Below are 15,448 nucleotides of genomic sequence, written 5' to 3' on the forward strand. Positions count from 1 at the left end.
ACACCAAAAGGCAAGAGAACTTGCTTTAACAAACAGTTAATATAGGACAATATTTTGAAAGGCAATGAGGAATTTCTCAGAACTAAGAAAAAATAAAATAATCTAAAGTTGTTACTAACTACAAATCATTCACTAGGTATGATACAATAGATAGAATGCTTATCACTTCAAGTTTCCATTATTCAGGGAAGTTAATACTTTTGCAAATGAAAATACTATTATAAAAATCAATGATCTCAGCAGATATACTGAAAAATTCTAAAAATATTACCATCTATCCAGTGTTATACTTAATGCCCTCAGTTTAGTAAACATCATTTTCCCTCATTTTAATTAATATAAACTGTTAACAGAGTGAAGAATCTGAAAAATTGCTAAAAACATCATGGTAGAGTAAACTTCAAGTTAGTAACACAAGTATTCTAAATAATTATTTCCGCGAAGCTGTTTCCTTGGGGTAGGAAGGGAAGAGGTACCAACGTTTTTTACTACCCAAGTAAAACCACCATTGTAGAAGAGCAGAAAATGCAAAAAAAGATCAAATATATTAAAAATGTTACATATACATCTATACAATACATAGGGTTAAAATTTTACATAAACTTATCAATCCAAGTACCTCAAAATAATCAGTTTACTTTCTGTTGCAGATTTTTTCTATACATAGATACGGACATGTATTTTTTCACTACAGTTGAAATCAGACCATGAAACTACTTTGTAAAATGCTTTATTCACTGACATTTCTTTCTGTATCAGTAAGTCTTACAGAATCATTTCTTTAGGACTTATAAGGATACTTTGTAACAGAATTGAATTTTTTAAGCATTTGCAGCATATCTTGGTTTCACATTCACCTTAGGGACACTTTTTCCTGCACTCACTCTCTAGAGTTTATTATACAGTTAACTAACTACTCAAAAAACATCTCTGCAATCCAAACACTTTCTGACCTCAGTGGATGAGGATTTAGTAGAGGGTTCAAACTGTAAACGTGAGATCTGAAAATCTGACAGAGCCACACTGGATGGAGAAGATGGCAAAGAGACAAGAGTACAGAGCACCTTGCCACGGCTCCTAGATGAGCTTTCAAAGATGAGCCTCCTTTCTACCAGATCATGTGAATTCCTGTGAAGACCAGACACATCCATTTGCAGAAATAAGGATAGTACAGGATGACTTTTCCACATAATGTAGAGGAAGGACATTTAAACAACATGTGCAAAGGGTACGCTGGGAAAAACAGCAGATATGACTGTATTTAAAAACAAAATGAAACCCTCAGTATATTACCAAAAAAAACAAAACTAAAAAAATTAAACCTTGGGAAAATTCTGACAATACAAAAATAAGTAGCTCTAAATTATACAAAGACATCATACAAACCAAGAAAAACAGAAAAAAAGTGATAAGAATATGAGCAGTAAAGACAAATTAAGAGAAAAAATATAAAAAGGCACTAACACCAAAAACATTTTAAGCTTTTGTTCATGTGAAAATGGCAAAGTTTGAAGGTTTTATATTATATATACATAATGATAACATGATGATCAGAATGGCTAGGCAAAACAATCACTATTAAGATATATTGCTGGTAGAAAAACTTTCTGTGAGAGGTTCAACAATACACAACAAAAGGTATTTTTGGTAAATATGCTGTTTTACTTCTTGAAAACTTTTCTTCAGAAAATATTTAAATACAGAGGATTACTCCCAGGTCTTGAAACCAAATGGAATTTGCCCTGGGTAATACTCAGTTTTACCCATGCCTGATTTAAATGATTTTGGTAAAGGGATTCAGGATTTTTGAGCTGATAATATTTAGGTGAGATTTACATTTGAGTTAATACTGTAATGAGTCAAAATTTTGGAGGCGCTGGGGTAGGGTCAATGTATTTTGCGCATGGGAAGGATATGAATATTTGGGGCCCAGAAAGCAGACTGTAGTAGGCTGAATGGTGGTCCCCAAAGATACTAAGCCCCTAATCTCTGGAAGCTGAACCTGTGAATTACCTTAATATGGCAAATTGTTTACAGAAAAGATTAAGTTAAGGAACTTTGCTATCATAATTTGAAGAAACTCAATCTTTACAAACTCCTCAAATCAAAAACTGAGCATATGTCATGTAGTTTGTGTTTGAAACCATCTGGCACAACATCCATTATCTCCATGTGAAGAAAAACTAAAATAAGACTCAGACAAAATGCAAGACAAGGACAGAACAAAGAACTATTGTGAAAACTATCGAAAGAAAAACAAAACTTGGTCCTTTCTTCAAAAGCCCAATTTGACAGAATAGTAGCTAACCTTACCAGATAAACAATAAAATATATTACAACAATTAAAACTTCAGCTGTTTTCTTGAACATAAATATTTATACTGAATACACAGAGATTCTTTTTCAGCATTGCATTCACATTTAAATAAAAACTAAATTGAAAGCTTTAAAGGCCATTAACTTCATAAATGTACACCATGATTAACAGAATGTGGTTTAAGTTACATAAATTAGATTTAAACACATTCCGCACTTCAGAGACATCTGCAATTATCTTGAAAAAGTCCAAATTTCTATTCTGATCATTTACTAACAAAATACACTAAATAATTCTGCAAGTTTCGAAGGCTTTCCAAGCAAAGATCACTCAGAGCCTAAAACAAGTGCCAAGGAGACTGGCACATGATCCAGCTACACCGCTGGGTCTCATCTGTGTACCCCAACGCTTCAAATACTAGTCAGTTTAAGATAAACTACTAAGGCAGTTTTGAGGAGGAAAAGGAAGGCCCCAAAATGTCAACCGATGGTGAGATTCAAGGAAAGTAGAAAAATAGCTTTTACAATACTCAGGAGAAGCTATTTCTGGCTATCTGGAGGCATCTTCTCTCCCACTCACTTTCTCTAAGTACCAGAGCCTCTACTGGGGCGGGGTCCTTCTCTCCTTTACTTCAAGGGTCCCTCAAAAAAATCAAACTGAAAGGCAATCTGTCACCATGTATTCAGATACTTTTAATGACAAAAAATTACAAGCAAATAGGACATTAATATGAATTTTTTTTTCAAAAACCTGAAACAACTTTCACAGGGAGAAAGGAGGGAAGTGATACTATAAAGGACCTGTGAAGATTTTTAGATGCTAACAAAGATTGAAATATCTGTACAACAGGGTTTAAAATAACTGATCAAAAACATTATGAATTTGTGATTATAATAACCCCTTTGGTGGGACTGTCATAAATCAATTTCTAACCAGTCAATACAGATAAACATCGTCCCTTTGACAATAGCAGGAAAGAAATGAGGCATCAAACATCCTAAAATATCTATACAGAAGGGGTTTCCTGCGAAGGATTCTCTGTATACCTTAAACCTTAGATCTGTGCCTGATACAGAAAACACTTTCAAATGTTTATTGATTTGGGAATAAAGTTGACATGGATAGCCTCAGACAACTTAAGTCTATATGATTATTGGCTGGAGTAAATCTTTGTTGTTTGCAAACAAGGATCCTGACTTAGGAAAACAGTACCTGTCCTCATCACACTTCCAAAGCACTGTTCTACCCCTCAAAGCAATACTGCCTACCTTTTTTCATGCCATGGCTTGTTTGGAAAATAAGAACATTTGTTCAACATGCTGGGAAAATTAGAACTGCAGCTGGCCCAGAGGCTGGCCTAGGCATTGAGCAGTCCTGTCCCCACTCAGTCACTTCAAGGCTGAAGGGAACAATCTGTCAGAATCATCCTTGAAATTCTGGTTTCAAAACTCTGCCTTAAGAGAACAGCCAGCACCATTCAAACAAGCTTTCCACAGCATCTGCACACAGTGTCTTCCTCAAACTTCTCATGAGAAAAGCACTCCCAAACACGGAATCATCCAGAATATTAAGAACTGTAATCCTGAAGAAAGGGATTTGGTCAAGTGTATCCACACTCACTGAGGCCTAGGAATATCCCTTGTCTAACTGTGAGCAACTCACTGACTCACAGAATATTGAAGTTGGAGGGAAGACACTTTCTAGGTTTATTTAGCTTTAAAAACAAGATGATAAAGAGCCCTAAACATTCTCCCTCCACCAACTTCTCAAGCAGTACAACCCTTTTTAACATTGCTTTCCACAACCAGCTAAGCTGAGCATAGTTTGGTTAGATCTTGGCCAAAAACCCCAACGGGGCAGTTGAGAGTTCACTACTCAATACAAAATCTATGGAATCTCTGCAATCTAGGTTACCAAAAGCATCTCTCCTTCACCTTTTACAGAACAGCAAAAGGTGTCAGCTCCTTTACTAACAATCAGCATTATTTAGTTTCCAAAAACATCAGTCTGTCCCTCAGGGAGAAACACTGTTTACAATGGGCTCATCCTCAAGTCTGTTTCCATCAAATTGTAAACAATTTTCTGCTTTAAAATTTTAACTACCTTGATTTATCTTTGAACTCTGCAAATCACCTATAACAGTACCTCAGACAAAATAGCAGTTCAACAAATATTTATTAAATTACAAATATTAGTAGATTGTTTTTCTTACCAACATTTCACTGCTCCCCCATCCCTCATCTAATGGGCTTGTTTTGTTTCATTATATCATAGGAAAGCAAGATTCTGTTACCTGTATGGTCAGAATCAGAGAACTAGAATCACTCGAATCCTCCCGCCCAGGCTGTAAGAATGGAGACCATCTCTACAACATTTTAGCCAATCCACATATCTTCAACACCACTGATATCACCATATTCGAGAGCCCTTGTTTAATATCTGTTGTAGTAATAGGAAAGTACTTTATTGTTCATGGTAATGAAGATCATTGAAGGACCTACAATAGCTGCCTCTAGAGTATAGCTTTTTAGATGCAGTGATGAGTTCACTGTGGGTTATCTGGTAGATTGTCACAAAAATAACCACCGAGGAATCACAGCTCCCTGAGTCCATACCCATCTGCAAAGGGACCTTGCTCCTCCTTCCATAAACAGGTAAAGTCTATTTCTCTACCTTTTGAATCTGGGCTGGCCCTGGGGCTTGATGTAACCACAATATTATAGCAGAAGGAATACTGTATGACTTCCAAATCTAAGCCCTTTATGAGGCCTTGCAGCTTCCACTTTCACCCTCCTGGAAAGCTACCCTGAGTTTAAATGTGAAGCAGCTCAGTCTATTCTCTTTGATGAAAGACCATGTGGAACAAAAGGCCCAGCAGTCCCAGTCATCCTAACAGACCTACTAAATACATATAAGCGAGCTCAGGTGAGACAGAACCAGCACTCAACTAATGAAAAGAATCATAAAAATTAAATAGTTGCTCTTTTAAGCCAACTACTCACATGCGAAAGGAGCCAGGAAGGAATAATCAAAAAGCAACAATGAATCAATCCCTTTTAGGGAACACCCACTGATACCACAGGATATTCCCTCGAACCAACCACACCAAAAAGAGGAAACTGGAACTGCAGTGCACAAGTCATTCACAGAATACCTTTAAGAATATTGGTATTTGACCTGCAAGTATTCAGAATATCACATCGCAGAGAGGGGAGCTGTCATTTAAATTCTCATTTCTTCCTTGGCTCTCTCTGTCACTATCTCATTTTCAAAACAGAAAGATTACCTGGAATAATTTTTTAATTATCTGTAGTCACTGGTTGTGAAATGAGTAACACACAATTCCAACTGTGCAACTTTAGAGTCAAACAATTTCAGAAATGAAGAAATAAAGTGGTAGAAAAAAACTTACTTTCATTTCTCTTTTCTCCCTAAATTACTACGGTAATGAGAGACCTAACATTTCATAAGCTCAAAAGAAAAAGACATGTTAGGTCAGGCGCGGTGGCTCATGCCTGTAGTCCCAGCACTTTGGGAGGCTGAGGCGGGTGGATCACCTGAGCTCAGGAGTTCAAGACCAGCCAGGCCAACATGGTGAAACCCCATCTCTACTAAAAATACAAAAATTAGCTGGGAGCGGTGGCAGATGCCTGTAATCCCAGCTACTCGGGAGGCTGAGGCAGTAGTAATCACTTGAACCCAGGAGGCGGAGGTTGCAGAGAGCCCAGATCGTGCCATCGCACTCCAGCCTGGGTGACAAGAGTGAAACTGCATCTAAATAAATAAATAAATAGAGAGAAAGAAAGAAAAAGAGATGTTACACTCGCAATATCAGGTATTCCATATATCCACATATTAAGTGAGTTGCTATCAGCTAATATTATATTGCCCCTATCTCCCTGCCGGCAACCCTTGATACCTAAGAGTGAGCAATTACTAAAACACTCATAAAATCTCACTCAGAACTTTGAACTCTCATCTTTAAAGCACTGTTACGCATCCACACAGCTAAGCATTTTGGAAACTAGATGGTTCTGAGTTTATTTAAGAAATCAAGTAAATATCCCCACAGCAACTTTCAGCACATTTTACAGTTTTGTGTGTAAAATGGATTTTTAGAAAGCCCAATATAATACTTTACACAACAACAAGTACAGAAATACCACAATTACAAACAAGTTACTATGCCAGGCAGTGGAGGTGAACAATAGATAAGGCAGCTGACCCCTCCACGAAGACTGTTTCATTGGGCATTCTGCCAAAAAATTAAAAAGCAATGTGAGGCCAGACATGGTGACTCACACCTATAATCCCAGCATTTTGGGAGGCCAAAGCAAAAGGATTGTTTGAGCCCATGAGTTCAAAAGCAGCCTGGGCAATATAGTGAGATCCTATCACAAAAAAAAAAAAAAAAAAAAAGGAAAAGAAATGTAGTACAAGGAGGTTAAAGGGTAGGAATAGGGAAGAAAGTTCTTTTGCTAGATGTCAAATGATCACCACTGAAAATACTAGTAACACTGAAACACTAATAAAAATAAAAACAGGAATATTTCTGTGGTCTAGTAAACTACACATCTGTGAAACCAGGATAAAAACAATTCCCTACTTGGCAGTACTGTTGTGATAAGGATCAATATACCTTAAATATGCTACAACAGTTGGCAAACAGTAGACATGAAAAGTAGAAACTACTATGATATTAGTTATAAGTACATATTAAAACCTAATTGAGAAATTATTAGAGAAGAAAACTGGAAAATGTTTGATAGCGTTTAAACCAACAAAATATATTAGCAACAAAGAATTCAGCTTTCTTTGTAGATTTGTTTAAAACCACTTTCCCATAAAAATCCTATTCCTATCCTAAACCAGGATCCTTCCTAATTGTACTAAATTAGAAACCAAAAAAAGCCATATAGACTAGCAGTGCCAATCGCCCTAGTTTTGAAGCTCAACTCTGCTACTTACTAGCTATATAATATCTCTTGGGCATATGACTTCACCTCTCTGCCTCAGTGCCATACCTGCCAAATGGGATACCCAGAGGGGCACTGTGAGGAGTAAAGACATTACCATGCGTAACAGAGTCAGCTAGGTATCAATTCCAGCTTTATTATCAATTATGATAGTTGTCTACGTTTATGATGGCCACGTCCTAAACTAGGGTAAAAGTAGATTACTAACAGCCATGCTGCCTAAATATTCAACATTTTCCTCATCTGACAGGCTGGGGCCTCAGAGGCTCTGCTGCCAAGGAAAAAAACAAAGTAATTCACCCTCAGCATTTCTGGCCTCTGGCAAAAGATTCATAGTCCTTTTCTTGGGTAGAAAAAAAAAAAATTTAACCCAGAATACCAAGGATTATGTTATTCCTCTATCAGTTCCTGAAAGGGTACTGCTTTGACAACGAAAGGCTTAACAGCTCCTATCAGATTCTTAGAACACTAGACAAAGGCAAAAGCAGCATTCTACTTGTAGAATACCTCTTACTATGGGATCCTTGTTTGGTTAACAAAGGTCTTCAGGGAGAGTTTGAAGGCTTAAAAGCCTGAACTCACTTTCAAGCTGTTTATCTAACAAGGAAAAGAAAAATTTAACTCATTTCAGTTATAATAAAATAAGGGGTTTATGAAGCTTCATGGAATGAAGCTCCCAAAACACCCTATATTCCTTTTAAACCTATTAACAGAAACTCACAACTGATTCATCCATTCTCTGATTCAGCTAACCACCAACGCCATTGATTGTAATAGTCCCTCTCTGATCTCCGTCATTTCACAAGAGTTAAGCACAGTGCCATCACTACGGGATTCTACAGCTAGCCACACCTTTGAGCTATCACTTAAAGCCAATAACAGTATCACTTTCTATCAGACTCTGAGCCAGATGTCTACTACCAACAAGCAAATATATAATTCCACACGCTAAACTGAAAATCTCTCTGGCCAAGTCATGATTAGTACAACCCCATAAAAATTACCCAGGGAGCCACTAATCCAAGAAGGCCCTACTGTAGTTTAAATTGCTGCTAAATTTAACATTTTAATCACCAACAAAATATAAAAAGCTTATCCAAAATAACCCCTAAACCCCAACTCCATGTTCCAATGATTTTGCAGGTAGACTTCATGGGAGCCTAAGAGTTGGAATTCCACAATTACACAACCACTCTGAGAAGGTTCCAAACGGATACCCAAAAGGAGGCAGCCAGTTATCTCCACCTTTGGTTCAAGGGAGAAGAGAATGTATTAATAGTTCTCTGAATCCTTAATTTGTCCCTAGCTCATTTAAAGAGTTCTCTTATACCATCATCCTTCACAGTCCTTAATAAGAACAGCCTAATCTGCTATATACCCGCACTGATTCCATTCACATAGAAGCACTATTGCTATACATGTGCTGAGAGTTCTAGCCAGGAAGAGGAAACATTTGTAGCATATCAAGAGTCAGTAAAGGTACTCAGCATTTTATCCAGGTGCTCAGACCATTTTTAAATCCATGGGATGCCTAAAACTCTGGCAAATCCAAAGGGCATTTGTGTTTTTAACCCTCGAACTTGTGAATATATCAACAGAAATCCCATGAAGACAAGTGAGACACAAACCCAAACTGATCAACCCCAACAAAATTTTCTATGTACAGCAGTCAACAGTGGTATCTTACTTCGTAATACACAGGCCACTTTGATAACCTCTGTCTCCTAATCAAACTCAATATTCTAACTAAGCTCCTCATGAGCACCCCAGTTTCAAGTTACTGCTTCACAATGTACCAAGAACAAGATACTCGGATTTCTGGAAAACCATCCACATAACTGATGCTTATTTTTTTGGTAGCGATCTTACTAATGGAACAAGGAATATAATATGCAAACTTATGAAAGCTATGCCAAGAAAAGTCATAAGGCTTGTTCTGGTTTCCATCTATATCCCAGAGCCCACAAAGTGGCTTCTAGTCTGACCTCACTGTACAGACAGAGGCACATATCAGATACTCTTTGAAGAACAGCTTGCTTCAACCCTAGCAAGGAACCAAGTGCCCACAGGTCTCACATCACATTTATTTTTCCTGCTTGGTAAATGCCACAACAGCCTATCACCACCCTATTTTAACGACTTTTCACCACCCGTAAGTGAAATAAAAACATTAACCATATTTTATAACTATAACGTCAACATTTTTCCAATCAGTGCTTCCAAACCTTTTTTATATGTGCATATGAAAAAAAAAAGTGTGTACAACACAATGAAAGAAATATAAGGTTGTTCTTGACTCAAGGACAATGACACAGAGCTCTAGTGAGTGGCCACAGGGCTAAGGGGATCCATATTTCAGCTGACAGGTAAGTACTCACAACAGCACACAAATTGAGGAGCTACCAAATGTGGTATTGAGAAATACATATTTTTGGTTTTGTCCCCATTTCCTGACACACAACTGCTTAAATTCTTGGAATTTCCAAGGTGATGTATTTTTTGGATGCTAATGAGTTGACTGATGACTGGCAGCACCTAGCAGCTTCAGAAAGACCAGCAAATTAATTAACCCCAAAGGAGGGTTATGGGAACCCTAACTGGGAGCTGGACGGTCAGAAGTTCTGAAGGCCCAGACTTAACAACTGGTATCTGAAGTGGGGGCAGTCTTGCGGGACTGAGCCCTCAACCTGTGGGATCTGACACTATCTCCAGGTAAACAGTGTGAGAATTGAACTGGAAGACACCCAGCTGGTATCTGCTGCAGAAGTGATTGCGTATTTGCTGGTGGGGAAAAATCCCCCACATTTGGTCACAAAGTCTTCTATGTTGATTGTTGTTGTATGGTGTGAAAGCAGAGGAAAAAAGTTTGAGTTTTTTCCTTACATCAAAACAATCAGATGAGTTCTCCTTCTTGGCAAGTTTATAATATTGTAAGTAATAATGTTATTAACTATACAAGAAAGTCAGACTGGTCATAAGTCTAAGTAATTAACTCTTCTGCACTTCAATTCTATATGAATTTCATTAGCAAGTAGATTAGAATAAAGAAAGCTATAAGATGAAGACAACTTCCTAGCGTAAGTACCCATTTGCTCCAAGGAAACAAAACATGTTCATCCTTTTCACAACACAAAAACCAGCCATCAGTAGACAACATATTATTGGGTTACCACTCTTTTTCCCAGATAGATTCAAAGCTGTGGGCCAATTGTGTGCAAGGCAGTTTTGCTACAGAAGTACCTGTAGTATAATGAAAAATATAATTGTATTTTGCCTTTGTCTCAGGTTTGGGGCACAGAGATTCTAAAACCCTTAGAATTTCCTGAGTGACACAGGAGTGTCTTTTGTTACCAAAAATGTGGCCCTTTCAGCCATACCCGAGTTTGTGCAAGTGTCTGGTAATTCTCCGAAGGCCCCTATATAACTTCAGGATAGGGGCAGGTCACCAGAAAAAAACAACCGAGTAGCCTGTTAAAACTTTCAGCTGCCACGCCCCCATACACACACCCCCAGGAAGGAGAAAAGGACTAGAGACTGAGTTCAATCACCAATGGCCAATGATACAATCAATCATGCCTACCTAATAAAACCTCCATAAAAACCCCTAACAATAGGGTTTGGGGAGCTTCCAGATTGGTAAATGAATCAAGGACAGTGTGCCCACAAAGGTCACAGAACCTCTGTGCTATTTCCCTGTCCCCTCACTCCCAATACCTTGACCTATACAAGGTCCTATCTCTTCCATTTGGCTCTTCAAACCTTTATAATAAGCCGGTAACAGTAATAAAGTTCTTTCCTGAGTTCTGTAAGACATTCTAGCAAATTATCAAACTTGATGGGGGGTGTGGTCAAGTTTGATAATGGGAATCCCCAAATCTGTAGTCATCCAAGCAGGAGTATGAGTATCCTGAACACCCCACTTGTGACTAGCCTCCTAAGTGAGGATAATCTCGAAGCACTGAGTCCTTCAACTTGTGAGATCTGATGCTAACTCCAGGTAAATAGTGTCAGAAATGAATTCAATTGTTGGATACATGATTGTTGTCAGAGAACTGGAGAATTGCTTGGTGTCAGAAACACCCCAAGGTGTCAATACTGAAAATATAAAATAAAAATTTCCTTATTTCCATTAATATTGGTAATTGGTTTTTATAACTATCCAAATACATAAACAAGCCTAAAAACAAGTAAAACAAATTCCAAGTGAATTAGAGATAAAGTGGCAAGATATGGTTTATGAATATGTTTTTCTCCATCATACATCAATAGTTGATTTACAAACTGATGTGAAAATATTATCAAGGATTATCAAGCCAGATGTCCTTCAAATACCTAGCAGACTCCTGACTTCAAGAACATCCTCTAAAAGCAAAGAAAGAGCATGTATGTCCACATCCTCCTCGCTCAGGAAAGTTAGAGAGTCTACCTTCCTTCCTTTCGACTCCATAGAGAATCACAGTTGTTTGTTTGTTTGTTTGTTTTCTGACAGAAGGTCTCACTCTGTTGCCCAGGCTGGAGTGCAGCGGCATGATCATGTCTCACTGCGGCTTTCACCTCTCGAGCTTAAGTGACACTCCCACCGCAGCCTCCTGGGTAGCTGGGATTACAGGCCACCATGCCTAGCTAATCTTTGTATTTTTTGTAGAGAAGAGGTTTCACCATGTTTCCCAGGTTCAGTGAATTTTTTATTCCAAGCTGACTTCTCTCCACCCTCCAGGACACGCCTGACTACCTTGTCCAACTGACCAATTACTTTATCCTCAAAGCAAACAATTCATACCACTACTTTACCTGTAGTAACTGTTTTTCACCATGATGTGTCCTTAGGAATCCAGAAAGGCAAAAGAATAATTAAGTCATATACATAATTTTGTTTATATTTTAATTTAATTAAGACCATTTAGAGAGGCTTCAAATAACCTGTTACCACTACATGGCACTTTTTTTTTTTTCTGGTTTTTTTTTTTTTTTTTTTTTTTTTTTTGAGACAGAGTTTCGTTGTTGTTAACCAGGCTGGAGTGTAATGGCACAATCTCGGCTCACTGCAACCTCCACCTCCTGGGTTCAAGTAATTCTCCTGCCTCAGCCTCCCAAGTAGCTGGGACTATCAGTGCCCGCCACCACACCCAGCTAATTTTTGTATTTTTAGTAGAGACGGGGTTTCGCCATGTTGGCCAGGCTGCTCTCAAACTCCTGACCTGAGGTGATCCATCCGCCTCAGCATCCCAAAGTGCTAAGATTACAGGCATGAGCCACCATGCCCAGCCTCCATCTGCATGACTTCCGACCGTTGGAAATCTGATAGAACATTCTAATGAGTCTGACAACTCAGTTCTCGTAACAGCACCTGTCATTTAATAGGAACTCAAATATTTCTTCAATAAATAAGGAATCGAAGCTCAAATGTTTGATTTAACATCTTGAGGACAAACAGTTTCACTAAGAGACACAATAGGGTGTTTTATCCGTATTTCCTGATGGGTCCAATCTGTTGTTTCTTTTTTTTCCTCATTAATCAAAATATGTATAACTGGATGTTATGCAGGTTCTCTGAAAAAGTTACCAGAAGCTTTTAGTAGAAAAATGCTAACAATAGAACTTGATGACACAAAAATTAGTCAGACATCTTCTGGCTTTGAAAAAGATATGTGGCATTTTTAACTGCCATGAGTCATAAGAAGACATGTGGCGATCTTTTGTATACTCCACCAACTTTCCATTTCAGTGCTGCATTACACTATATAATCATTTTTAAGAAATGTTAGGTAACAATTCACAGTCAAATTTAAATCAAAATCCAACTATGTCACTACAAAAGCAAATAACAGAGGTAGAAAATGAGCAGGCATCTTCCACACAAAGGTAATACTGTAATAATCAGCAATGTTATGCTCCTCTTCCCATCCGAATGGCTTCTTTTGACCCTCATTAAGTAACTCCCAATTTCAAAAACATTAACATGTGAATGACACTTTTATTTCCTAGTGGATACAATAAAAAACTATTTGCTGCCCATAAATGTATTCTACAAATTGAAAGTTTTAAAAGGCTGGACTAAATTAAGAATAATTAAGAGCATGAATGGAATTCAAAGAAGATATGTTGCATTCTATCTACTTCATGTGTATATAGTACATGAGAGAATCTCGACTGAAATGTTTCTAATTTGTTCCTTACAAAGACCCAAAAAGAAAATCAAAAGAGCAAATTAGTTGTAGAACATTATGAGAGAGACTTTAATAATTTAGTTGAAGTTACATGAAGGAACAGGAGTAGGAAAAAAGGAAAGCTGGTTAAGAAAGTATTACCGCTAAAGGGTGAATGACACCACTGGACAACAATATACTGGTCATTAAAAGGTAATTACTAATTAAAACACAAGTAGGTCATCAGATTTTTATTATTCAATCTTGGATGAGAAATCCTATCCTCTTCTAATCCTCACAAAACTGGCTTCTGATGACTCAATCTGATCCCCAAGGATTGGGAAGGCAATGCCCTGAAGGGTCTGAGCATTCTAAGCACTGAACACAAATTTTAAAAGCTGGACTCTGATGTGGGATTGATCTTCATTTGGCGGGACTAGTCTTGCCTAACCACTGGCTCTTCAACTTCACCAGAGAACATCTTATTACTTGACATGTCTTTTGATTGTCTGCAAAGATTAATGAGCCCTAATGAATGGGTCAACTCATGTTTCAGGGTATAAAGGACAGGTCTCCAGTATTCATTCTATCCAAATACAGAGCATCCCAATACATACTTGTATATCATATGTGTGCATATAAATATACTTTCATATCCTTCACTACTGGCACAGTTAAGTTAGAGATGATCAAGGCTTAACTACAATTTGCTTTCAGTGGTATGCCCTAAACACAATTTTGTCTTTTTTTGGCTGGATACAACTACTATCTGCAAAGCCCACAAATGTCTGAAAATGACAGTTAACCTATTCCTAAGAAAATAATTAATGTAGACAAGGTTAATGGGCCAAAACTACCAGAAGAAAGGCTGACGGAGAACTTTACACTATATGGATCACACTGGCAGCACCTAAGCCCACTGGTTTATCTTAACAAGAGCTCCAACAAGAAATCATATGCCTCCTGATGTGATACAACAGGAAGCGCACAGCACCGCCTATGAAGTAAGTGTTCTTGCCAAAAATCTGACCAAGTTTCTGTAACTACCAATTAAAGGTAAATAACAGGGCATGAAGGAACATGTTAAACACTAAAAGGATGCAATCAGCCAAATTTGAAATGTATAAAATGCTACAAAAATTAACCAATTTTTTCAATGAATAAATGGTAAGGAAAAGAGAGAAGAGGGAAATACCATAGACTTAAAGAAACTCAAGAGACATATCAACCAAACACAATGTGTGCACAGACCTTGCTGAGGTCTCAACTAGAACAAATTAACTGTAAATAAAGCAGTAACAAAGTTTTTGGGGACATGTGAACATTCAGTAACTATCTAGTAATATTGTTTTGTTCATTTAAGATAATTGTATCAAGGTTATGTACTTAAGAGTCCTTATCACTTAGAACACATGTAACACATTTATATGGATAAAATAATGATAATCAGAATTTGCTTTAAAGTATTTCAGCAGAGATAGCTGGAGGGAGGAAGAATAAGATTGGTTATACGTTGGTAATTGTTAATGCTATATAATGGGTACATGGGCGTTCATTATACTACTCTATTTTTGTATATGTTTGAAATTTTCTACTATTAAAAGTTTTCAAAAATTAAATGTTTTTTCTTCTAACCCTGCCAAAAAGAAAGTGGGGTGAGGATGCATAAAAATTTTGCTAAAAGTGTCAGTTTGTCCTTACGACAGTCTGTACGCAGTGTGTCCTCACAGAGTTCACGGCTGTGCCACCTTGTCCACTAACTTCACAGGTCTCCTTCCTACTAATCTTCTTCAGCTGTACCCAGGCACATAAGTCATTTGAGAATCCTGGAGCAATTTATTCCTTTTATCTCTCTAGGCCAGCAGAGTTTTAGGTTTTCGCCAAACATTTTTTCCCTAGTGGCAGATCCGGTGTTCCTAACTTCATAGCAACACAAATCTTTCTACTTTAATGTTCAGTAAGGCCTACTGGATAACCTTAATAAGCCTTATAAACGGCTGACCAAGATA

At 37.6% G+C, this 15,448-nt stretch overlaps 1 protein-coding gene across 2 annotated transcripts in view; it reads right to left on the reverse strand.

Annotated features, from left to right (window-relative positions):
- MAP2K4 (mitogen-activated protein kinase kinase 4) overlaps positions 1–15,448 on the reverse strand; it is a 121,765-nt gene that overhangs the window by 88,207 nt on the left and 18,110 nt on the right. The window lies entirely within an intron of this gene.

Source organism: Macaca thibetana, chromosome 16 (assembly GCF_024542745.1).
Source record: "Macaca thibetana thibetana isolate TM-01 chromosome 16, ASM2454274v1, whole genome shotgun sequence".
Lineage (NCBI taxonomy): Eukaryota > Metazoa > Chordata > Mammalia > Primates > Cercopithecidae > Macaca > Macaca thibetana.